This window comes from Castor canadensis, chromosome 6 (genome assembly GCF_047511655.1).
Source record: "Castor canadensis chromosome 6, mCasCan1.hap1v2, whole genome shotgun sequence".
NCBI lineage: Eukaryota > Metazoa > Chordata > Mammalia > Rodentia > Castoridae > Castor > Castor canadensis.
Window position 1 is genome coordinate 169,332,337 of NC_133391.1, and position 21,941 is coordinate 169,354,277.

The 21,941-nt window shown below is 46.6% G+C and overlaps 1 long non-coding RNA gene across 1 annotated transcript; it reads right to left on the bottom strand.

Moving 5' to 3' along the window:
• Positions 1 to 874: 874 nt before the first annotated feature.
• LOC141423945 (uncharacterized) lies at positions 875 to 21,627 on the bottom strand. Its single transcript, XR_012448711.1, has 3 exons — positions 21,510 to 21,627; positions 20,718 to 20,985; positions 875 to 953 (listed from the first exon to the last, which is right to left on the bottom strand). It is a non-coding gene; the product is annotated as an uncharacterized lncRNA (long non-coding RNA).
• Between the last annotated feature and the right edge of the window lie 314 nt (positions 21,628 to 21,941).

The following is a 21,941-nucleotide window of genomic DNA, read 5'->3' on the forward strand; positions in this document are numbered from 1 at the left end:
TGGAAAGCTAACCATCTCAGGTTACAAAGTGAGTAAAAACCCTATTTCACAACCAGACAAGGAAACATGAGAAAGATCAAAAGGCTTTTTAAACTTATGAATGTACATTAAAAACTATAAAGAAAATATTAATAAATTGAATCTCATGGTTTATTAATAGAGTAATGTATCGAGTCAGTAGGGTTGGTTCACAATGAATGTTTGTTGTATTGTTAACTGCCTTATAGATTTAAGCACAGAAAACCCCATATGTTTTATGATAGATGTTTCCTTCTGTGTTCCCTTCCAATAAACATTCATTCATGATATAAACACCTAGAAAACTGAGCAGAAGGGATATAAACCAGAAAAAGCTATAGGAACCCCCACAGTTAAAGGTGCAACAAACTTATAAGTTAAGTCAATTCTTCTATATTTATATGCCATTGACAAAATTCATGAAAAGAAATAAAAACTGGGAAGAAACAAAACTGTCATTAAAATATTATTGTATCTGAAATATTAATTGTTCAATTTGAAAAAGCAAAATAATCACCTGACAAGTGATTAGAACAAATATAAATTAGTTTAGCTGGAATGATGAATGTAAGTTGAGTGTATAAAGACTAGTAATTTTTCTTCTGCTAGCAATAGTCAAGAAAAAACTGCAATACAAGGAGTGATCACATTCATCCCTGTAACAAAATTTGTTAGTTTCCTGAAATAGTCCTTTGCCCATCATGCAGGGGCCTAGCCATTCTCCTTCCTTCTTTGCTAAAAAGCTCACATTTTGTTTGGGTTGACCACATACTCACCTAAAAATAATACTCTCCCAGAATCCTTTGCTGCTGGTGTTGGCCACACGATGAAGGTGAAAGATGAGCAAAATTCTTTTGGGAAGCACTTTTTTCTCGCTAGATAAGAGGGTAGTACCTGTGAGAAAGTAGGTTTTGGTCGTTCCACCTTCTTCCTGCCTGTAATACAGATAAGACATCAAGAGACTTCTTGTGGTGCCATGGTGAAAACTTTCTGCTGAAGATGGTAGAATTAAAAATAGAAGATGTTCTCTCCCCCAATGATCTCTTGGAGCAAGTAATTGGCCCTAAACCCTTAACTTGTACTTCTGATGGAGAGCAGAGTAAGGAAGGGAGGAGGGGGAAGGGAAAAAAGAAGGAGCCCTGCTTGTTAAAGCCACTGGTCATTAGATTGCTTCTTACTCAGAGGTGAGCACACTCCTTAGTTAAAACCTAATAAGTTTGAAAACCAAGTGACAATACATCATCACAACACCACCAAATGCTGGCAGGGAAAGTGCTCCTTCCTTGCTGGGGGCAAGGTGGAATGGCACAGCTACTATGGATAGATAGTTTGGTAGTTTCCTATAAAACTAAACGTTCTGTTTTCATGGCATACAGAAATCATGCTTTTTGTTGTTTACCCAAACAAATTGAAAACTTGTGTCCACGGACAAGGTGTGGTGGGGCACACCTGAAATCCTAGTTATTCAGGAAATGGAGGTAGGAGGACCATAGCCTAAGGGTGGCCCTGGCAAAAGCGTGGGACTCCATCTGCAAAACATACAAAAAGCAAAAGGACTGCGGGCGTAGCTCAAGTGGTAGAGTGCTCGTCTAACAAGTGCACGGCCTGAGTTCAGTTTTGTCGACATAAAAACTTGCGTACGCATATGCCTTTATTCATAAGTACTTTCGTGATATCCTTAGGAGGTGAATTGCTAAATGAATTATGGTACATCCAGAGTTTTATTCAGTGCTAAAAAAAATGAGCTAACAAATCATAGCCTCCATGGAAAAAAAGATATTTAAGAGCCTTGAATGTCTATTCCTAAGTGAAAGACGCCAATCTGAAAATGCTACCTCCTGTATGGTTCTAAATATATGACATTCTGGAATAGGCAAAACTATGAGGACAGAAAAGAGATCTATGGTTGCCAGGGACTGTGGGAGGAAGAATAACTAAACAGAGCACAGAGTATTCTGGAGACTGTGAAAATGTTTTATATGACAGTGGGGGATACCCATCACTACACATTCGTTCACATTCATGCCATGCTCAGTGCCAAGAATGAATCCGAATGCAAAGTGTGGACATTGAGTGATATTGACATGTCAACCAATGAAGGTTCATGGAGTGTGACAGTGTACCACTGTGGGATGCTTTGTGCAGTGGGGGATGAGAGTATATGGGAAGTTTCTGTAACTTCCTCTCCATTTTACTGTGAGCCTAAAACTCCTAAAAAGTAGTCTTCACAAAAAGTGAACTCTTAATGAGAAACCAGTAAAGTTTCACAGTATGACATAAAAGAAAGCCTAAATAAAAAGAGCATGTACCATGTCCACAAATCAGAAGATTCCACACAGCAAAGAGGTTATATTTTCTCAAAGAAACTAATAAATTCAATGAATTTTCAGTAAAAATATTGCAAGATTACTCCTGGAAATTGACAAAATTCAAGTAAAAAAGTAAACATCGGAGAAAAGTCAAAACTATCAGATCCTGGCTAGGATGAGGGGCAGGCGCTTTTCTCATTGAGTCCTTGTTTGTATTATAAAGCTGTAACAGCGAGAGCCTGGTGGCATGGCAAAGGGTCAGGAAGTAGGTAAGTTTGCATGGGTGGATTCTGGTGACAGAGTGGCCTTTTAAGTCAGTGGGAAAGGACAGGCTGGAAGCTGGAGGATGCACCTTGCAGACCTCTGCCTACAGAGGGTGTAATGACCAAGGCCCCTTCACTGGACATCCATCAGCACCTGTGTGGGAGATACAGAACTCTTCTGATGGGTACCTTTGGTGGAGGTGTCCCCGGAGCCTTGTGAAACTTGCCTTCTATGGCAAGGCCTCCACCCGACCCTCCTTTGTTTCTCCTCTACCTGGGGTTGGACTTGCCTGGAGGTCTAGCAGGTCTCCCACCCTTCTCTCCACCACCTCCAGGTTCTCTCAAATGTGTTTCTTCTGATAAGAGCCTGCATCTTTATCCCGTCTGGGCAGGAGCTTTTCACAGGGCCCACCAGTCTGTTCAACAGATGCTGGGGGAAATTGTTGGCTATCTATTGAGAAAAAGCTAGATTTCAGTTCCCAAAGACAGAAATGAAATCCTTAGGGATGAAAGATTAAAATTTAACGGCAAAATTTCAAAATCATTTGAAGAAAATTTGGGAGCTGTTTTCAAACCTTGGGTAGTATATTTATTTCCTATTGCCACTATAACAAATTGCATAGCATGCTGTAACTTAAAGGCTAAAACAACAACAACGACAACAACAAATGTGTTCTTTCATTGTTCCGAAGGCTGGGAGCCTGAGATCATGGAGGCTCTTGGGGAGAATCTATCCCTTGCCTCTTCTGGCTTCTTGAATTCCTGTGTAACTGCAGCATTCTTTGGCCTGAGGACTTAACACTTCAACCTGCCTCCATCTTCACATGGTGATCTCCTCTGTGTGAGCCTGGTCTCTCTGTGCCTTGCTCTCTTGAGGACACTGTGATGGCATATCAGATCTGTCCAGATAACTCAGGATGATCTCATTGTCTCAAGACCTGGAACTTTATCCCATCCACGAAGGTTGTTTTTCCAGATAAGGAAATAGGTTCCAGAGATTAGACATGGTCTTATTTTTGGTAGCCATTATCCATAGATGAGGTCATAATGTACAAGTTATAAAGGAAAAGTTAAAAGGTGGTAGTAGGAAAGAGATACAAAAATACATTTGTAAGAGAGAATACAAAAGTCTATTAAATATATGGGAAAATAATGTAATTCTTTGTTTGATAGATGCAAATTAAGTTGACAGTGGCCTTGGCTGTTTTCCTGATTAAACTGACAGACAATGAAATGCCATCTTATGTCAGTTGTGGTGAGGGGACAAAGGAATGGGAGGTATCTTTTGTCAGCCACTTGAATGTGCACCATGAAACACGGGCATCTCCTTTGCCTCAACAAGTCCCTTGTGAGGTGTTCCCCAAAGGAAACTCATCACATGCAGAAAGAGCTATGTGGAGCAATGCTGATTCACTCATCAATTGTAGTAGGAGAAAACTGGAAGTGATAAATGCGCACCCATAGTCAAACACACAGATACATACAGTGGAATATTATACAACAGCTAAAGTAGCGATAGAATCGATTGTTCTGGAATGAATAGAATTTCAGGAATACTGTTGCATAATAAGAGCAAGTTGAAGAATGATACATAAAGTGACATAAAATTTGCATCAAAATGCACTAAATAACATTGTCTATTTTACATGGCTATTTATCTGTTCATAAAGGTACATAACAGATCTGAAAGCTTATGCTACAGTTTCTTCCAACTACTTCTGGAAAAAGGAGAACTACTTCAGGGCTCAACTTTTCAACCAGGTGAATGTAATTGCATCTACTTTTTAGCTGAAAATTTATTTTACAAAGGAGATATCAGGATGTGGGAAGGCTCTTGTTTTATCTCCATGATTAATTTTCCTCTGGGACTGCAGCTCTTTGTATCTCTGACCTTAGTACTAACCTGACATTCTTGCCTTATGTTTGCCTTCTTGAGTCCTGGAGTTGGGATGGAGCCCACCCTGGCACTCCCTAAGCTGGTAGCAGTGCTGTGGTATCCTGGCCCCGTGTCCTGCAGGTGTTAGTAACTGAGCTCTGTCTTTCACCCTGCCATATCTCTGGGGATCTGACACCGGGCCCATGAGGAGGAAGGTGCTATGCCAAGTTGCCTTACTCCTCCCTGAGGATCAGCCAGTCCCAGACTTCAGCAGGGCTGTGGTAGCTGCAAAAGTTTCTCTAGGACAGATGCTAGGCCCTTACCATAGGCCAGTGTGCAGGGAGAAACCACCTCCATTTGCCTGTAGCTCTTTTGTCTGTTTGGGGTCCACATTGCCAGGTGCTGAAGAGTGATGTCAATTGGTTAGTGGTCTCTTTACCATTTTTTCTGGGTCTGTGTGTGTCTGGGTAGGTGATGAAGTCTCAGCCATTGTCATCTTCTTCCCTGGCACCCACATGAGCAGTCAGCTCTTGTAGGTCTGGCTCCCCCTCCTCTCTGCACAAGAGGCAGAGAGATATCTGTGGCTATCTGTCAGCACATGTCTGGGCGGGCCACCATGGTCATGTGGGAGGCATTGTCTCTCCCTACTGGAGCAGCTGGGAGCCTGTGAAGAAGATACTTCTTTGGTGATGGTATAGGTTGAACTGTGTTGAAGCTGTGTTTAAGTCCTAAGCCCTGGTACTCATGAAAGTGACTGTGTTTGGAAAAAGGACATTTGCAGATGTGACTAAGATGAGACCATGCTGGGGTAGGGTGGGCCTTAATCCAATGATGGTGTCCCCATGAGAAAGAAATCGGGACACAGATGAAGGCCATGAGAAGATGGGTGATATGCCTATGAGCCAAGAGCACCAAGATGCCTGCAGTCAGGAGGGTGAGGAGAGAGGTATGGGACAGAGACTTTCTCAGAACCTCACAAGGAGCCAATCCTACCAACACCTTGACTTTGGACTTCTGGCCTCCCAATCTGTGAGAGAATAAATTGCTACCATTTTAAGCCACTCTGCTTGTGATAACTTGTTTTAGTAGCCACAGAAAGGTAATGTTGGGACATACCCTGGCCTGGAGGAATTTTAGCATTCAGACACAGTGGTGCACACCGTCTTAGTCCACCCCAGTTTTTCACCTTGTCTCATGACCTCTGTTCTAGAAAGAGGGCTTGTCTTCTGTTCCTTCAAAGAGCACCTCAGAGCTCTTGTCTCAGTCATTCTCTCTGCCAGGAATGGCCACTTCTCTCCATTTATTTTTCAGCCTGAACATCCTTTCTGAACTGGGTCAATGACCCAGTCCCCAAGAGCTGCTGGACACGCTCCCTGACAATTCTCTGAACAGCACACTCATCAAGAGCATCTTCTCACCTATGTCTTTGTTCATTAGTTTATTACCTATCTCCTGTCTATTCCCTGATGTTTAGAAAAGTCTTCCCCATGCTTAAGAAGTGCCCAGCAATTGCCAGCTGAACACTGTAATTCACTGAGGATGCAAGTCTTGTCCTTTTAGGCAGCTCTACGCGTTTGCTAGGACTATCACTGAGGCAGGGGGATAGGGAATGTAGGTTGGCCAAGAAGTGATGAATGAGTGCTAACCCAAGTTCTGCCTTAGACCTGCCTAGGACATGCTCCCTTTCAGGAAGCATCTGGTTGGGGATTTCCTTGGAACTCACTTTTTGTGGTCAGCTCAGTGATTCATCGCATTATGATAAAGGAGGTTGTTTGCCCAGAAGGATAAACCCCAAAACTAATACATGTGCTTAAAGCTTCATACATAGGGACTGAATCTTACACATGCAATTATGACAAAATGCATTATGGGTAGGGGCATGCACAAAGTTATATAACATCCTCCTGTCAATCAAAGCTGTCAGTCATAAAAGGGATGTCCCTCTCAGCTCCTTTTAGCTCCCCTTGAGCCCCAGCTTCATTCTTAAATTATAACAAACAGGAAAATTGAGGCCTTACACTTCTTCCCTCAGGTCTGCTCCAGTCCTCTGAGAAGGTATTTCCACTTCACTACGTCCATGCTTTGTTCTACTTCTATGTGTTTTTTTCAGTCTTTTGTTCCATTTGCCAAGAACCTGGATCACTCACACCTGAGAGGTGCCCAGACCCTCCCTCCCCCAACCACTGTAACATTGTCACAAAGTACTGAAAACTGGGGGGTTTAAGAGATTTATTGTGGTCAGTCTTGGATGTTAGAAGTCCAAAATCAGGGTGTCAGCAGGGCCACGCTCCCTCTGAGACCAGGCAGACTCCTTCCTTGCTTTTCTCCTTGCTCCTGGTGGAGGCTGTGGTCCTTGGCTTTCCTCAGCTTGCAGCTGCATCAGTCCTATCTCTGTCATCATCATCACTTGCTGGCTTCACACTGTATTTCTCCTGGGACCATCAGTGTCTTTGTCCAAATTTCCTCTTCTGATAAGGGCACAGTCATATTGGATAAGAATCCACAGTAATGACTTCATCTTCACTTGATCACATGCAAAGGCTTTATTTCCAAATAAATGCTCAAAGTTATGGTGCATTAGGACCTGAAAATATTTTGTGTGTGTGCATGCGTGCGTGTGTGTAGGGCACAATTAAACTCAATATAGTGTGTGTTGTTCAGATCACAATTTACTGCTCTGATTTTCTGTGAGTCAGAATAGGTCTTCGAAGCCAGTGCCATCATGCTCAGCTGTCACAGCTGCAGCTCGTTGGCTGTGGCCCTGCTGGCCTCAGGCAACATGTGGCCCTCTCTTCTGGAGCCCCGCTGCTGGCATGGGGCTCAGTACTGTGGGGCTGTCCCTGGATTTGCTGTGGAATGAATGATTGTGCTGTGCTGTCTCTCAGGCCAGTGCGGGTACTGCCATCTGCCCAAGGGATGACTCCAAATAGGCCTGAAATGCACTAATGCCGACTGTTCTCTGATTGCGTGAGGGCCTAGCCCTGATAATAACATATACAAGTGAGGGAAAGCCTAGTTGTTTTTTGGTAATGCTGAAAAATTCCCATTGTTTATGAACTGCTGGGACCATGCTTATGATATATAATGGATTTTGGCTCAAAAGGAAATTGCCAATTTACCCTACAGGGCTTTTGAAAGTTTTGTCGAATGACTTGAAGCAAGTGTATCCTCCAAGGAACGTGTGTGTGTGTGTGTGTGTGTGTGTGTGTAGGAGATTTAGGGATGGGGAAGTAGATCCCTATCACAGAACAGAGGGAGAGAGAGGAAGGTGAGGGAGAGAGAGGAAGGTGAGGGAGAGAGAGGAAGGTAAGGGAGAATTCTGGCTGGGCCTTGTCCTCCCTTCATGTTGGGAAAGCCAGCAGGTGGCAGGTCCTAGTGGGCATATTAACAAGAAGTCGGCCACGATAAGGCTGGATCCTTAAAATGCATTTTACTTGACAGAAATTCAGGTGCTGAGATTCGGAGCCAGGCTGGCTGCAGGCGGAGCTCCCTTGGTTGCAGCAGTCCGATGATTCAACCAGGCCGGAGGTTCTGGTGATGCCTTCTGTTAGGAATGGAGTGGAGGCTGATGCCAGGACATGCTTCTCCCAGCCTTTCCATAGTCTTCATGGAACATTCTGTGGCCTGTTCACTGAGTCAAGGAATGGAGATTTGATGGTGGGTAAGACATAGTTCTTCCAAGCCTTGTCTTAGCAAGTGGCCATTTGAGTCCACTGATCACTAAAATACAGTGTGATAAGGAGAGCAGAGGGCACCACAGAGAGACCACTGGCTCACTGGGTTATAGCAGGAGATGATCCAGGAAGGCTTCCTGAAAGAGTAGGCATCTTCACCTGGTTTGCAGACATTAGGTAGAGGTCCCAGCACCAAAGTGGTGCTTCTGAATGTTCCAGGATGCGTGATTTCCCCACTGTGGTTATTCTGACTGGAAAGACTGATCCTATTTTACCACTGATGCAGTCATGGACCTGCTGTGTGTCTTTTCTGGTGGCCTTTGGCTGGAAGGTATTAACAAAACACATACACCAAATGTATGAAAATAGAATCTAAAAAGGAGCCAAAGATGAAACATGCAAAATTTAAAAAAATAATGGATTTCTGTTTCTTCAGTTATGGTAGAGAAATCTCCTGTATCATTTCTTTCTCTCTTATTAATCTACATTAAGAAATTTTAATAAAAGCAGTATAATAGAAGATGCGTTATTAAAATCTTGTTTTATGTTTTGTGATCCAGTGATCTGAAGGGCTGATTCTAATTCGGCTTATTTTGACATGATTTTAATTACTGCCTTAGTGGAGAGTGATACCTCATAAATGTATGAAGATCCATATGGGTGTGTTCACTAAGCCATAAAATTCATTTTTAAAATCCCATCCACCACTCATACAATTCTGAGCACATGGAATCAAAATCCCCTGGAAATACTCATTTGGATGTTTTTAAAATGGATTAGAAAATTCAGTTTTAAGTGTCCAGATATGAGAGGTTTTTTTTAATAGTTAACATATCTTATTTGGTACAACAAAGTCACTAATAATGAAAGCATTTCCTTCTATCTGTTTTCAGAATCTGCACAGAATTACTCTTTCATGTACTAATTAAAACTTTACTTTTATTCTCAGGGGACAGATGGAATGTGTCTACTTCTTCAAAAATATTTGTATGATTATTTAATACTTGTTTTTTTTTAATTTACAAAAAGAGTCAAGTCAATTTGGAAAGTTTGTATTTTCAGTGCACATAAAGTGTAACTAACCTCTTGGTGTTTGGCAACAGTTGTGACATGGTTTGCAGACAAGTCTCTGTGAGGGGACAAAAGGTATTGGTGGTACCTTATTTCATTACCCATTCTGTTATCGAAAAGAATATATTATGGTTAGATGAAGCTCACAGTTCATCAGCAGATCCTGTAAGGAAACCCCAAAATGAGATGCCAGCACATCTACCTTCGTGTGGCCCCTGCCCAGTGTCCCAGAACAGCTACTTCAACAGAAGGTGGTCATGTGACTGGTTCCCTGGGTGGAGTGGGTGCCTCCAATTCATTTATACTTCAAACATTGGTCACAGGGCTTGGCAAGGTCCTCATTGTTTGGCCTCCATCTCTCTATAAAGTGATGGCAATCTTGTGCCCAGGCAGGCTGCTGGGTGGATGAAGGGTGAGCTGGCATGGGACCACATAGAAAGTAAATGGCCTAAATGTCGGGCCTTCATTATTATTTAGAGACAAGAGAATATGCTAACTTCAGTCCCAGAGGTAGTGCAGACAACAAGAGTGCACAAAGGAGGTGAACTGAGTGTGGGGCGAAGCGCAGGAGCCTTTAGTTCTTGGAGGATATGGCATTTCATGGATTCCTACAGGGAGGAATTGATTTAGAGGACAGGAATTGAGAAGAGCTGTCTTCTTTGGAAGCAAAGCCAATGAAGGAATGCAGGAGGAGAATGCAGGATTCTCTCCAGCAATGGGGGAGATTGCCTTCCCTGGGGGGCAGCTGCTGAGTGGAGAAGGGGATGGAGAGGCCATGGCCTCTCAGCAGAGAGCAGCCAGAGGTTCACAGTGTCCATGTACCCCTGCCTGCCTTCTTCTCTTCCCATATTCCAGGGCCACTTTGGTAGGTTGGCCTTAAGCTCTTCTGTGCCCATGAGTGAGGGAGAAACTGGCCTTTACTCCTTTGTCCTTGCCCTCGGACTGGCCTTTTGACTGTTTCCTTGACTGGTCTGGTTTCTCTGTAAGGGCTTAGTAGACTCAGTGACTCAGAAAGGGATGCTGAATGATTATCTCTAAATTATTAATGATTCCAGCATTCTGTAATTAAAATGCTCATTTTCTCCATGAATTTTAAGCATACATAGATCACCACTACAGATAGAATCTGTTTTAATGAATGACATTAAAGCACTCAGTTCCGAGTAATGAGGTCATTTCCCCGTCTTGGCTGATGGTCTATATTTGATTCATTCATTTACTTATCCACACACTCACTAAATATTTTTTCTCCCTACTATGGGTAAAGTATTAATACAGCTTTGCAGATGTAGCTTCAGTAAATCATGGTGAAACAAATCCTGTTTGCCTGAGTAGCACATAATTGATCTTAGAGAAGATACTCTTTTGGCTAGGTGTTTCATGGTAATTCCTAGATTGGAACACCTGTGTGCTATTTAATAGTGCTGAGTGTTTAGAAAAATTCTGTGGGAGAGAGGAGGTTTTCTAGGGCATGGCGAGGAGAGATGAAGGGAGCAATGAGTTGCTTTGTGAAATTAAATATGCTGGATATTCAGGTGTCTGAGAGACTAAGGAGTATGTTGGAGAGCTCTATAGATAGGCCCCCACAATGCTTCCCATCCCATCGTTTCTTTAGGAAGAGGTGGAGTCTGTGACCCCTTCTCTTGGACTCTGGATAGGCAATTGTGGTGACTTCCATCAATGGAGCACAGCACGTGTTGCTATATGACTTTCAAGGCTAGGCCATAACAATGCCATGTATGTCTGCCATGATCGCTCAGAACTTTTCTTTTAGAACCTGGTGGCTGTGTTGTAAGGAAGCTTTAAAGAACCCAGGTGGAGAGACTATGTGTGTAGGTGTTAGGCTCAACAGTCCTCTTGGGGCCTTGGCCAGTAATCAATCAAGCTCAATCAATGAGCAAAAAGGTCTGAAGGTAAAATCAACCCCAGCTATTAAGTCCTCTAGAAGAGATCCCAGAGATCACGAGTAGAAAGATATTGTTTCCACTCTGCCTGGTTAGGATTCCTGACCCCAGAGTCTGTGAGCAGAAAACAATGATGTTTTTTAACCCCTCAGTTTAGGGTGGTTTGTAAGTAGTGACCAGCACAGATGTCAAGGGAGATGAAGACAGAAATAGAGTGGGAGATGCTAGGGGATTTGGGAAGAAATTTGACTTTTAATTTTATTTCCTCAAATGAGAATTGCTCTTGTTTTAAAACCAGAGATGTCTAATATTTGTCTTCCATGATATAACTGCTCATCATGGCTCTGAGTCTTCAGTAATCATCTACTGCTTGGGAGGAGCTGTCCTGGAGAAATGAAGATGTGCATACCATGGGAGATTTATAGCAGAGAGAGCAAAAGTCCAGGGATAACTGTGTGGGAGTTGACAAGACCAGAACGTGGAAAGAAGAAATGAGGGACTGGGAGATGCTAGAGTTCCTGGAGATGCATCAGGAGTTTGGGCAGCTGAACGATTCTGCTTACGTATTAAGGAAAGGGTGCGTCTGCAGGAGTCTGCAGGGCAGTCTCAACGCTTAACATCCCACTCACAGCAAAAGAAACCCAGGGGAAAGATCTGCAGGCAAGCTCCCTCCCTCTAACCTTGTGCTAGTATGATATGTTGTAACCTCCCAGCAAGAGGCTAACTGCCATGTCTGCTTTTGTCCTTCCTGCTTGCTTCCTTCTGTATTCTGAGGCATAAAAACCCCGCAGCCCTGAGCTGGGGGAGGGGTAGTGCCATTTTTGGAGAGATCCAGGGTGCTGGCCCGCTAATGTAATAAATCTTCCTTTTCTCCAACCACCTGGGTTTGAGTCTTGTTCTTGTGAGTCTGACATTCTTCCCACAACATTTCTGGAGGCCCACTAAGATCAGACCACTGAGCCCTGTTGGGTAATGGGTCCCCGTTTCCTGGGCCTGCAGCCTGTGGGGGTTCCTGGAACTGGGAAGTGTGCACTTTCAATGTGATTCTGGGGTCTCCTTCCAGATGACTGAAGGAGGCTATGGAGCCGCGGACCAGGCCCTTGGACTGGTGGAGTGAAACAGAGATCCATGCCAGATGTCCAGAGCAAGTAGGAAGCCCTGGGGTAGTCAGTGTAAGGAGCCGGCATGGACTGAATCTGTGCAGGAGACCAGCTTGGAAAGTACCCATAGTGACGCATCCTCTTCCTCTGTGACCAATGTGATTCCGGTGGGAACTGGGACTAGAGCGGGCCAGGATTTTAGGGGAAAATAAATAAGAACTGATTGTTTTAAACTCTGAGTGAATGGTGTGTGAGTGAGTGGCTTGACTCACTTGTGTTTCAAGCTCGAATTTGTGGCTCTACAGCTGGGCACCTCTAAGGTCCCCTAAAGGCTATGGAGTCCAAGTGGGCTTGATCTGTGACTTCATGGTGATTGGCATACGGTCTGTGGTGGGATCAGACTAGAGTCCAATCATAAATCACCCTGTCGGCTGAACGCACGGGTGCCAAGCCACACCCAACACCATCACCTGGGGTTGCAACCAGACCAGCACTTGTGTGGCCTGTCACTGAGAGGCATCCCCTTCCCTTTGTCTGTCCTGTGACACTGATAATCACCAGGCACATATAAAATGGGTTCTTCTGGGTTGAAGTGCCCAGTGGTGCTCTAGACCATGCTTGCTAACTTTAGGGACAGCTTCTCAGGTGACTATGGAGTCCGGATGAAGCCGTCCAATCTCCGAGCCTTTTTGTGAGGTAGAATGACCCACCCTCAACATAGGATGGCCCACAGAGGGCACAATGGACCTGGCCATTATCACCCATGTGAGAGACATAGTCGTTGGGGATCCAGGCCATCCAGACCAGTTTCCTTACATTGACTCCTGGTACATCCTGGCTGCCTGCCCACCTGACTGGCTATGTTTTCATGCACCCCAGAGACACACAGCCATTCTGGTTAATGGAAAAGTAAAAGAAAAGAAATTTGAGGTCCACCACACCTTGGAACCTGAGCTGCCAGACCCGCCACCATATGTTCCTCCAGTGTGCCTCACCACCCCGGCCTCCCTGAGACCTGAGTCTGACTCAGAGGACCCCAATGGAAAGGAGGAGGCATTGGAGCCAAATCCCCACCCATGTCATCCAACAGCTCCCTCCGTATACCCCTCCTTTGCCTTTGATGGCCCCAGAGAAAGATACAAGCCATTGGGGAAGGTTGCTGAACTCTGGGAGGCTAACAAGCAAGGAGGCAGGAACCCTGGATGTGGTGCTATGTCCCCTGCACCACGGGGATGCCATTACTCCAGGCAGATGGGTCATACGTGGCCAGACCCATGCAATACCAGCTCTTCACTAACCCTGACCTCCTGAACTGGCGGCTGCACACCCCAGCACACTCAGAGGAACCACAGGCTGTACTTGAGCTCTTGACCAACATCATGCACAGCCACCAACCCAACTAGGATGATTGCCGTCAGCTCATGTCTACCTTCTTCACTTCTGATGAGTGCCAGCAAGTGTACCAAGCAGCCAGAGCATGGCTAGTTACCCAAACTCCACCACAGACTGCAAATCCGGAGTGATGGGCAGATGAGAGGATCCTGGACACCAGACTGGACTGGGATCTGAACACTCCCACCAGGCTCCAATCCATGCAGCGTATGAGACAAGCCATCCTGGAGGGAGCCTGCCAGGTGGCACAAGGAGCAACCAACCTCACCAGAATCAGTGAAGTCATACAGAAGCCTGATGAGCTGCCTAGCCAATTCTATGACCGGTTATGCAATGCTTATCATCGATATACACCATTTGACATTGAAGCCTCCGCGAACTGGTCTATGATCAACACCACCTTCATCCAACCATCTGCCTCTGATGTTTCCCGAAAGCTACAAAAGATGGAGGGCTTCGCAGGTGTCAATATTGACCAACTCATTAGTATAGAGGCCAAGGTAGTAGCGAACAGAAAGGAGATGGCCAAAAGAGAGAAAGAAAAATATCTGGAAAAAAAGGCAAAGATCCTGGCTATGGCCCTCAAAGAAGGGGATGGGAAGACTGGAGGCTGGAAGGGAGGCCCAACAGGAGAGAATGGAGAAACCCTCTGGGGAAAAAAACCAGTGTGCCTACTGTAAGGAGAAGGGACATTGGAAAAATGAGTGCCCTAATGAGGAAAAAAAAGGAAAAAGAAAGAGTGACAGTGGCTGCTGCTAAATCCAGGGAGGCCTGCAACCTAGAGACAAACACAGCCTGGGGAGACAAGTCTGATTGAGTGTGACTGGGTCCCCTTTTGATTGGCCCTCAGGAGCCCATGGTCAAAACTGACATTGAGGGCCACCAAACAGACTTCATTCTGGACACTGGGGCAGCCATTTCTACCATGACCACATCAAGCGGTTGGCTCACCAAGGTCTCAATCACCATTATAGGGGCCATGGGAAACACCAAGAAGTACCGGTTCTGTGAACCCTGAGAATGCATGGTTGGCAGACACCGGGTCAGGCACTGGGTTCTGTATGTGCCAGAAGCCCCAGGCCCCCTTCTGGGACGAGACTTACTTTCTATACCACAGTATCAGTGGATCTGGGACCACTTGACGTGAGCGCCTTGCTGGTGCTAACCTTGGAGGTCAGTCTTGAAGAAGAGTGGCACATATATACCCCAGGGACAATAAACCTGTTGGTCCTCAACCATTCCTAGATCACATAATGAAGCAGTTCCCAGGCATTTGGGACCAGGACGGGTGAATCAGGCTGGCAACAGGACATCCCCCAGTGTTGGTCACTGTCAAACCAGGAGCTAACCCAGTGCATCAAAGACAACATCCAATACCTCTAGAGGCCCAGAAGGGAATTGCACCACACATTCAATGCCTATGGAAGGAGGGAATCCTGCAGGAAGTCCAATCAGACTGGAACATCCCTTTACTCCCCGTCAGAAAGCCAAGGTCCAGTGATTATCAACCAGTTCAAGACCTGCACCGGGTGAACAAGGCAACAGAGACTATTCATCCTGTCATCCCCAGCCCATACACTGCTGAGTTTGATTCTTCCCACCGCTAGGGTGTTCACAGGTCTGGACCTTAAGGATGCCTTCTTCTGCCTGAGAGTGGCGGAAGGTAGCTAGCCCCTGTTTGGATTCAAATGGGAGGACCCTGACACTGGAGCAAAAGGACAATTAACCTGGAGTAGGCTTCTTGTAGGGCTTCAAAAATTCCCCCACTATCTTTGGGGAGGCCTTGGCCAGAGACCTTGAAAACTGCCGACAGAAAGACTGCACTATCTTCCAGTATGTAGATGACATACTCTTAGTGGCCCCCACCCTGGAGGCCTGCAAAAAATGGAACAGAAGAACTACTGCAATTCCTACAGGAAGCAAGATGCAAAGTCTCACAAAAGAAAGCACAGATCTGTCTAGAGGAGGTCAGGTACTTGGGACATCACCTGAGCCAGGGGAAAAGAAGGCTGGGAACTGGGAGAAAAGACGTGATCCTCTGGTACCCATGCCCAGAGTCCTGGAGGCAGTTCTGGGAGTTTCTGGGCACCGTGGGCTCCTGCTGCCTGTGGATCCCTGGATTCTTAGTCACTGCTGGGCCACTCTATGTGGCACTCAAGGGGAGCCCCTTAGGACCATTGCATTGGGGCAAAGAGGACGCATTCCAAAAACTTAAATGACACCTGGGTGAGGCACTGGCCCTGGCTCTCCTGGACATCACTCACCCTTTCCACCTCTACGTCCATGAGAAGGGAGGCGTAGGATTAGGCATCCTGGCCCAGCCACTGGGGCCATGGAACCAGCCAGTAGCCTACCTGTCCATGAAATTGGACCCCATGGCCTCAGGTTGGCCCCCATGCCTCTGGGCATTGGCAGTGGCGGTCCTCTTAATACAAGAAGCAGATAAACTGACTCTGGGACAAAGCATCTCACTCCAGGTCCCCCACCAAGTAACTTCTCTGCTCAATGGCACTACCAGTTGATGGATGACTGGGGAATGAATGGCCAGGTATCAGGCTTTATTGGGCGAGAACCCCCAGGTGCAAGTCAAAGCAGTGAGGAGGCTCAATCTGCCACATATTTGCCAGAAGAGGAGGGGGAACCCCTCCACTCCTGTGAGGAGATTCTAGACAAAATCTTTTCTTCCTGGCCCAACTTCACAGACACAGCCATTTCCAATGCCGACCTGGAGCTCTGCACTGATGGAAGTTGGAGCCTACAAGAGGGAGGATACTGGAGCAGGTAGGCAGTGACCACCGCCACACAAGTAGTGGAACATGGATGGCTGCCAGACCATTGGCCAGCCCAACGGGCAGAGCTATATGCCCTCACCAGGGCCCTCACCCTAGCGGATGGAAAGAGAGCCAGCATTTACACTGACATGCGTTATGCCTTTGCAATCTTGCATATCCATGGGGCCATTTACAAAGAGAGAGGCCTATTGACATCTGGAGGTAAAGAGAGCAAAAACAGTCAACAAATCTTACAATTGTTAGAGGCAGTCTGGAAGCCATTGCTATCATCCACTGTCTGGCCCATACCAACTGACCAGACAAGATCAGCCAAGGAAACAGATTGGGGACAGGATAGCAAAAGAAGCGTTTCTCTCAAATGAAGTACAAAAGGAAGATGTTACTCCAGTCAAAGTGTGCTTTGCCCTTCCTGTTCTCCTGGACTGACCAGAGTACAGCCCACCAGGGAGAGAACAGGCTCATGAAACAGGGCTAAAGTGAACTCAGAAGGCTGGTTCATAACCCCTGAGGGAAGGACCCTAATACCGGAAAAGAATACCGGAAAAGACAGCCCCAGGCCTGGTAAGGCTGGCGCACATCATCAACCATTTGGGCAAAACCTTCCTACAAAGACTATTACACAAATACCTGGTCATTCCCCAACTGGTGACTTTAACTCAGTTGACCAGCAAGGCTTGCCTGCCCTGCACCCAACATAGCCCAGGACAGGGACCCAAGCCCCTGCTGTTCTCTCAGAAGAAGGGGGTCTTTCCATTCCAACACTTAGAGATGGACTTCACTAAGATCCAACCGAGTAAAACTTTTGGTACCTCCTGGTGGTGGTCTGCACCTTCCTTGGGCTGGGTAGAGGCAAATCCCACCCGCACGGAAAAGGCCACAGAAGTGTCAAGAGTGCTAACCAAGGTAATCATTCCTCAGTTTGGGGTACCTAGCAGCATTGGGTCAGACAACAGGCCTGCCTTCGTCAGCCAGGTGGTCAAAGGCATATCTCATGCAGTCGGGCTGACCTGGGATTTGCACACCTGGTATCACCCCCAATCATCAGGCCAAGTGGAAAGGATGAACAGGACTATCAAGACAGCACTAGCAAAACAATGTCAAGAGACAGGGCTGTCCTGGCCAGATGTATCACTCTTGGCACTGTTCAAAATTAAGTGTACACCTAGAAATGCGGTCTCTCTCCCTTTGAAGTCCTGTATGGGTGGCCGCCACCACTGGACAGCTGGAGACCTTCAGGAGTATGGACAGATCAGCCTCCACAAGTTCCTAAAAGGCTTGGTGCATGCTTCCAGGGAGATTACATGGCACGTAGGACACCCGGAGCCGGCCCCCTGTGACCCTCAGGCCTTTGCATCCATGGATCCTGGGGGACTGGGTTTGGGTCAAAACTCCAATTAGAGGGAGTCTAGACCCAATGGGAGGGACCTTACCAAGTTATTCGAACCACTCCTTCAGCCCTTAAGGTTGCAGGACTGAAACCGTGGATTCACCACATGCACGCCAAGCCAGCGGAGGATCCAGGCCAGGAGTGGAAATCCCAAGCCAACCTGGACCAGCTGTTGAAACTGACCTTGACCCAAGGGAGTGCTGATGAGGCCCCAGACAGACCCACTGATTCTACTGTCAGCTATAATAATAATAAATGACTCATAAACAAGCCTTCTAGACCCAGCTGGGGTCTCTCATAAACTGGTATGGGAGGTCAAACTCTTGGAAGGACAAGAGGGAACTGTATTAATTAACCACACCATCTGTGCTTTGTCAGGCCCTTGTCTTGTCTCCTTTAAGTATTGCCCAGGCCTGGAGGCCAGCAGATGGGCCCAACTGGGGCCCTCTACCATGACTTGCTCTGGCCCATCCAGAGATCGCCTATCCAATGTATATGACTGAGTACCGTGGAACTGAGATGAATGTGGGGGGCCTTCATGGTCCTTTCTACGACACTGCTCATGTGTTGATTTTGCCTCTCTGGGGGCTTGGAAATGGCCCCTCCCCAAAGGCCAGGGTGTCAGTATTCAGAGGCTATCTTCAAACCTCTTCAACATGAATGACTGGTCTAAGGCCCAGGGAGCAGGAAAGGGAGACCTCTTCCAATTAAGAATAGATGAACCACCATGATAGGGAACTAGGGTCTTTGGGCTGGGAGGATTCCTCGAAAATCACTGGGGAGACCCTGCAGTCTTGAAGATCCTTAGGCTTGAGATTAAAGCAGCAAACGCCTCTCTCCTGGTTAGTAAAGTTAACTCCTTGACCCCTGGGCACAGGGGTAAATCCTTCCTCCCTCCTTGGATGGGACTGATTGGCCCCCGTTACACCCTGACACCCCTCTCATTAAAATGATAGCTTTGGCAAACAGCAGCCACCAGCTAGTACAATGAGCAGACCCTGAACTAGGCAGAGACTGTTGGATTTGCCTGAGGGCCAGCCAAGTGTCGTATGCCCAGGTGGCCTGACTAACATATTGGAGATACATGAGCTAGGCCTGGACAACTCAACCCAAACGACAATACCTGTCTCACAGGCCCAGCTATCCAAATAATTGGAGAAACTAAATGCTCTGGTAACAAAAAGAATTGTACCAATCTGGTAAAAGGAGCCAAAGCACCTAATGGGACTTACTTTGCCTGTCAGTGTGGGATTCACACCTGTTACCTGGGGGGCGGGTCTTGTGCCCTAGTTTTCTTAGTCCAGGACCTGGACATACTTCCCAGAACTGAAGTTGCTTGATACCTAAACCGACAAGCTGACGCCCAGACCTGTTTCCGACAGGACCCCATCCTTCTCCCGGTACTTCTGGGAGTTGCCCTGGCAGAAGCAATGGCTACGGGAGCTACAGCTATTGGCCTCCAACAAGTCCAACACAGCCAGCTATCTGAACAAATCTGTGAGGATTTAGGATTAGTACAACAGAGCATAGTCATCCTACAGAATCAGCTGGACTCACTGGCAGCTGTAGTCTTACAGAACCGCAGAGGCTTAGACCTCATTACTGTGGAAAAAGGAGGAATTTGAATGTTTTTAGGGGAAGAATGTTGCTTCTATGCAAACCAGTCAGGGATAGTGAGAGAAAATGCATTCCAATTACTAGAGAGGATCAAGGCAAGGGAACTAAACAAGGAAACATTTTGGAATACAGGATGGAAGAACTGGGCCCCGCGGTAGCCCGCCTGGCAGGCCCACTTACTGTGTTCCTTATGCTATTGCTTTTAGGGCCTTGTGTGATAAACTCCTCACCAGGTTTATTCACAACTGATGAACGCCGTTAGATTGCAGTTAGTGAGGCAATATCAGACTGCCCCTAGTTGACTCCCCTGAAATGGTCATAAGAGCAGGGAATGATAAAGAAACTCAGGGGAAAGATCTGAAGGCAAGCTCCCTCCCCTGGCTGGGCCAGTTTCACAGATGTTAGTGTGACATGCTCTAACCTTGTGTTAGTGTGATAAGTTGTAACCTTGTGCTAGTATGATATGTTGTAACCTCCCAGTGAGAGGCTAACTGCCATGTCTGCTTCTGTCCTTCCCGCTTGCTTGCTTCTGCATTCTGAGGCATAAAAACCAGCAGCCCTGAGCTATGGGGTCAGTGCCAGTTTTGGAGAGATCCAAGGTGCTGGCCCACTTCCTTTCCTCCACCACCTGGGTTTGAGTCTTGTTCTCGCTGGTCCAATATTCTTCCCACAACACACCTTCTGCATCCTTTGAAATAGCACATTGATTTGGGAACCACACCTGCTCCCCACTGTCATCTCCTGTGGTTACTTAGAGAGGGGCCCCCCATCCCTCCCCAACTCCCAGGGCAGACTCCCTCTCAAGATTCAGGGACTGAGTTACGGAGGGTAGGTGACCCACGTTTGTCCATGAGACCCCAGCCTGAGACCTTTTCCCTTCCCTTGATCTTCCTGCCAGACTTAAACCAGAGGGCTATTTGCCTGTTGCTGTCAGAGGTTGCTTAGGAGTATTGACCCTTGCAGGAGGGCAAAGCAAGGTAGGAGACAGGTGCCTGTGGCACTGCAGAGTACCTGGGTCCAGCCCCAAATACTAGAGTTTAGATAACATACTTGGCTCTGCAGAAGTATTGGTGGTTCCTATCCTGGCCTCTCAGCACACCAAGGAGGTCCTGAACCTTTGAAGAACAATCCATATATACCCACGGCTGCCTACCTCTAGCACCCATGTCTCTTTGCCCTGAGCACTCAGCCTGTGCATGGAGCAGGCCAAGAGGCTGTGCAGAGAAGACCTACACAACCCTGCCTGAACAGGGATGTGAACAGCTGGTCAAGGAGCAGTGCCTGCCCACCCTCTACTGAGGAAAATGCACAGACCTTCAGAAAGCTCCGGCAGGATCCAACTCCAGCTGCCCATGGGGCAACTTCCTCACTAACAGGCCCTTCGTTGACTTTATCACTTCCTTCCTCTCTTCCTCATTCTGGCCTTGTTTTGGAATGGGCAGGGGTCTTATCTGGTTGATGCCAATTGGTCTTATGTGCACTGCATGACCCTGCAGCTCCATCCAAACACAGCTTCTTCCTTTTTCTCCTGCAAGTCCTCTGTGCTCAAAGATTAGGATTTATTTTTCTGCTCTTGGGAGGTCTGGAAAGAGAAGAGAAAGAGGAGAAGGAGGGTCATTTGCCTTCCTTGGCTTTCTTGTTCAAGTTGTTCCCCAGATAATGAAGTTCAGTCAGTGAGCACACAGTCCAGGCTCAGGCCACACTGTCTTACTCTCCTGATCCTCCTCTTCTCCATCTCCAAACCTTTCTCCCATGGAGTGAACTGGACCCACCCTGATATCTGAAGCAGTGCTCACTATAGCAGCAGAGGGCTGCAGTGTGGGGCTGTTATCATGGCCTGAGAAGGTCCAGCTGCTGGCCCCTGCTGGGTCTCGCCTTATGATCCAAGTCCAGGATGACTCCTTCCCTTCTTTCTTTCCTTTTTACCCCTTACCTCTCTCTCTTCCCTCCCTCCATCCCTTCCTCTTTCTCTCCCTCCCTTCCTCTCTGTCTCCTTCCCTCCCTCCCTCCCTTCCTTCCTTTCTTTGTAAAAACAATATATCTAAAAGGATTTCACACCTAGGATTAGATAATCAAACAGCACAGAGGGCTTATAATGTGAGATACCTGTCTTTTGCTTGGCCCAGTTCATCTCTCCAAGAAGCTGCCGCTAACTGTTCATCCTCTTTAATCTGGTGGTTACCTCCACATCTCTAAATGATGTGCTCGTGCTGCTCTCTTGATTTATGAACTCTAAATACCGTCTATTAGCTTCCTGCTGAAATAGATGAGGATCTACCCCCTTTCCTGATAGCCACATCATTTATTTAGTTCCACTTTTGTTTAATTGGTAACTCTAAATAATGTATTTAAACATCTACTTCCTGTTGCATCAACTGAAGAAACAGTCTCTTTTCCTCCCTTTCTCTTTTCTCTCTCTCACCACAGATGTTTCATTATCTAGATACAAAGGGAAGACCAGAATGGTATATGTACAAATTCCTCCATTAAGCGCTCTGCCAAGTTCCCTCTTCCCCTGAGATTTATAATGGAGGAGCC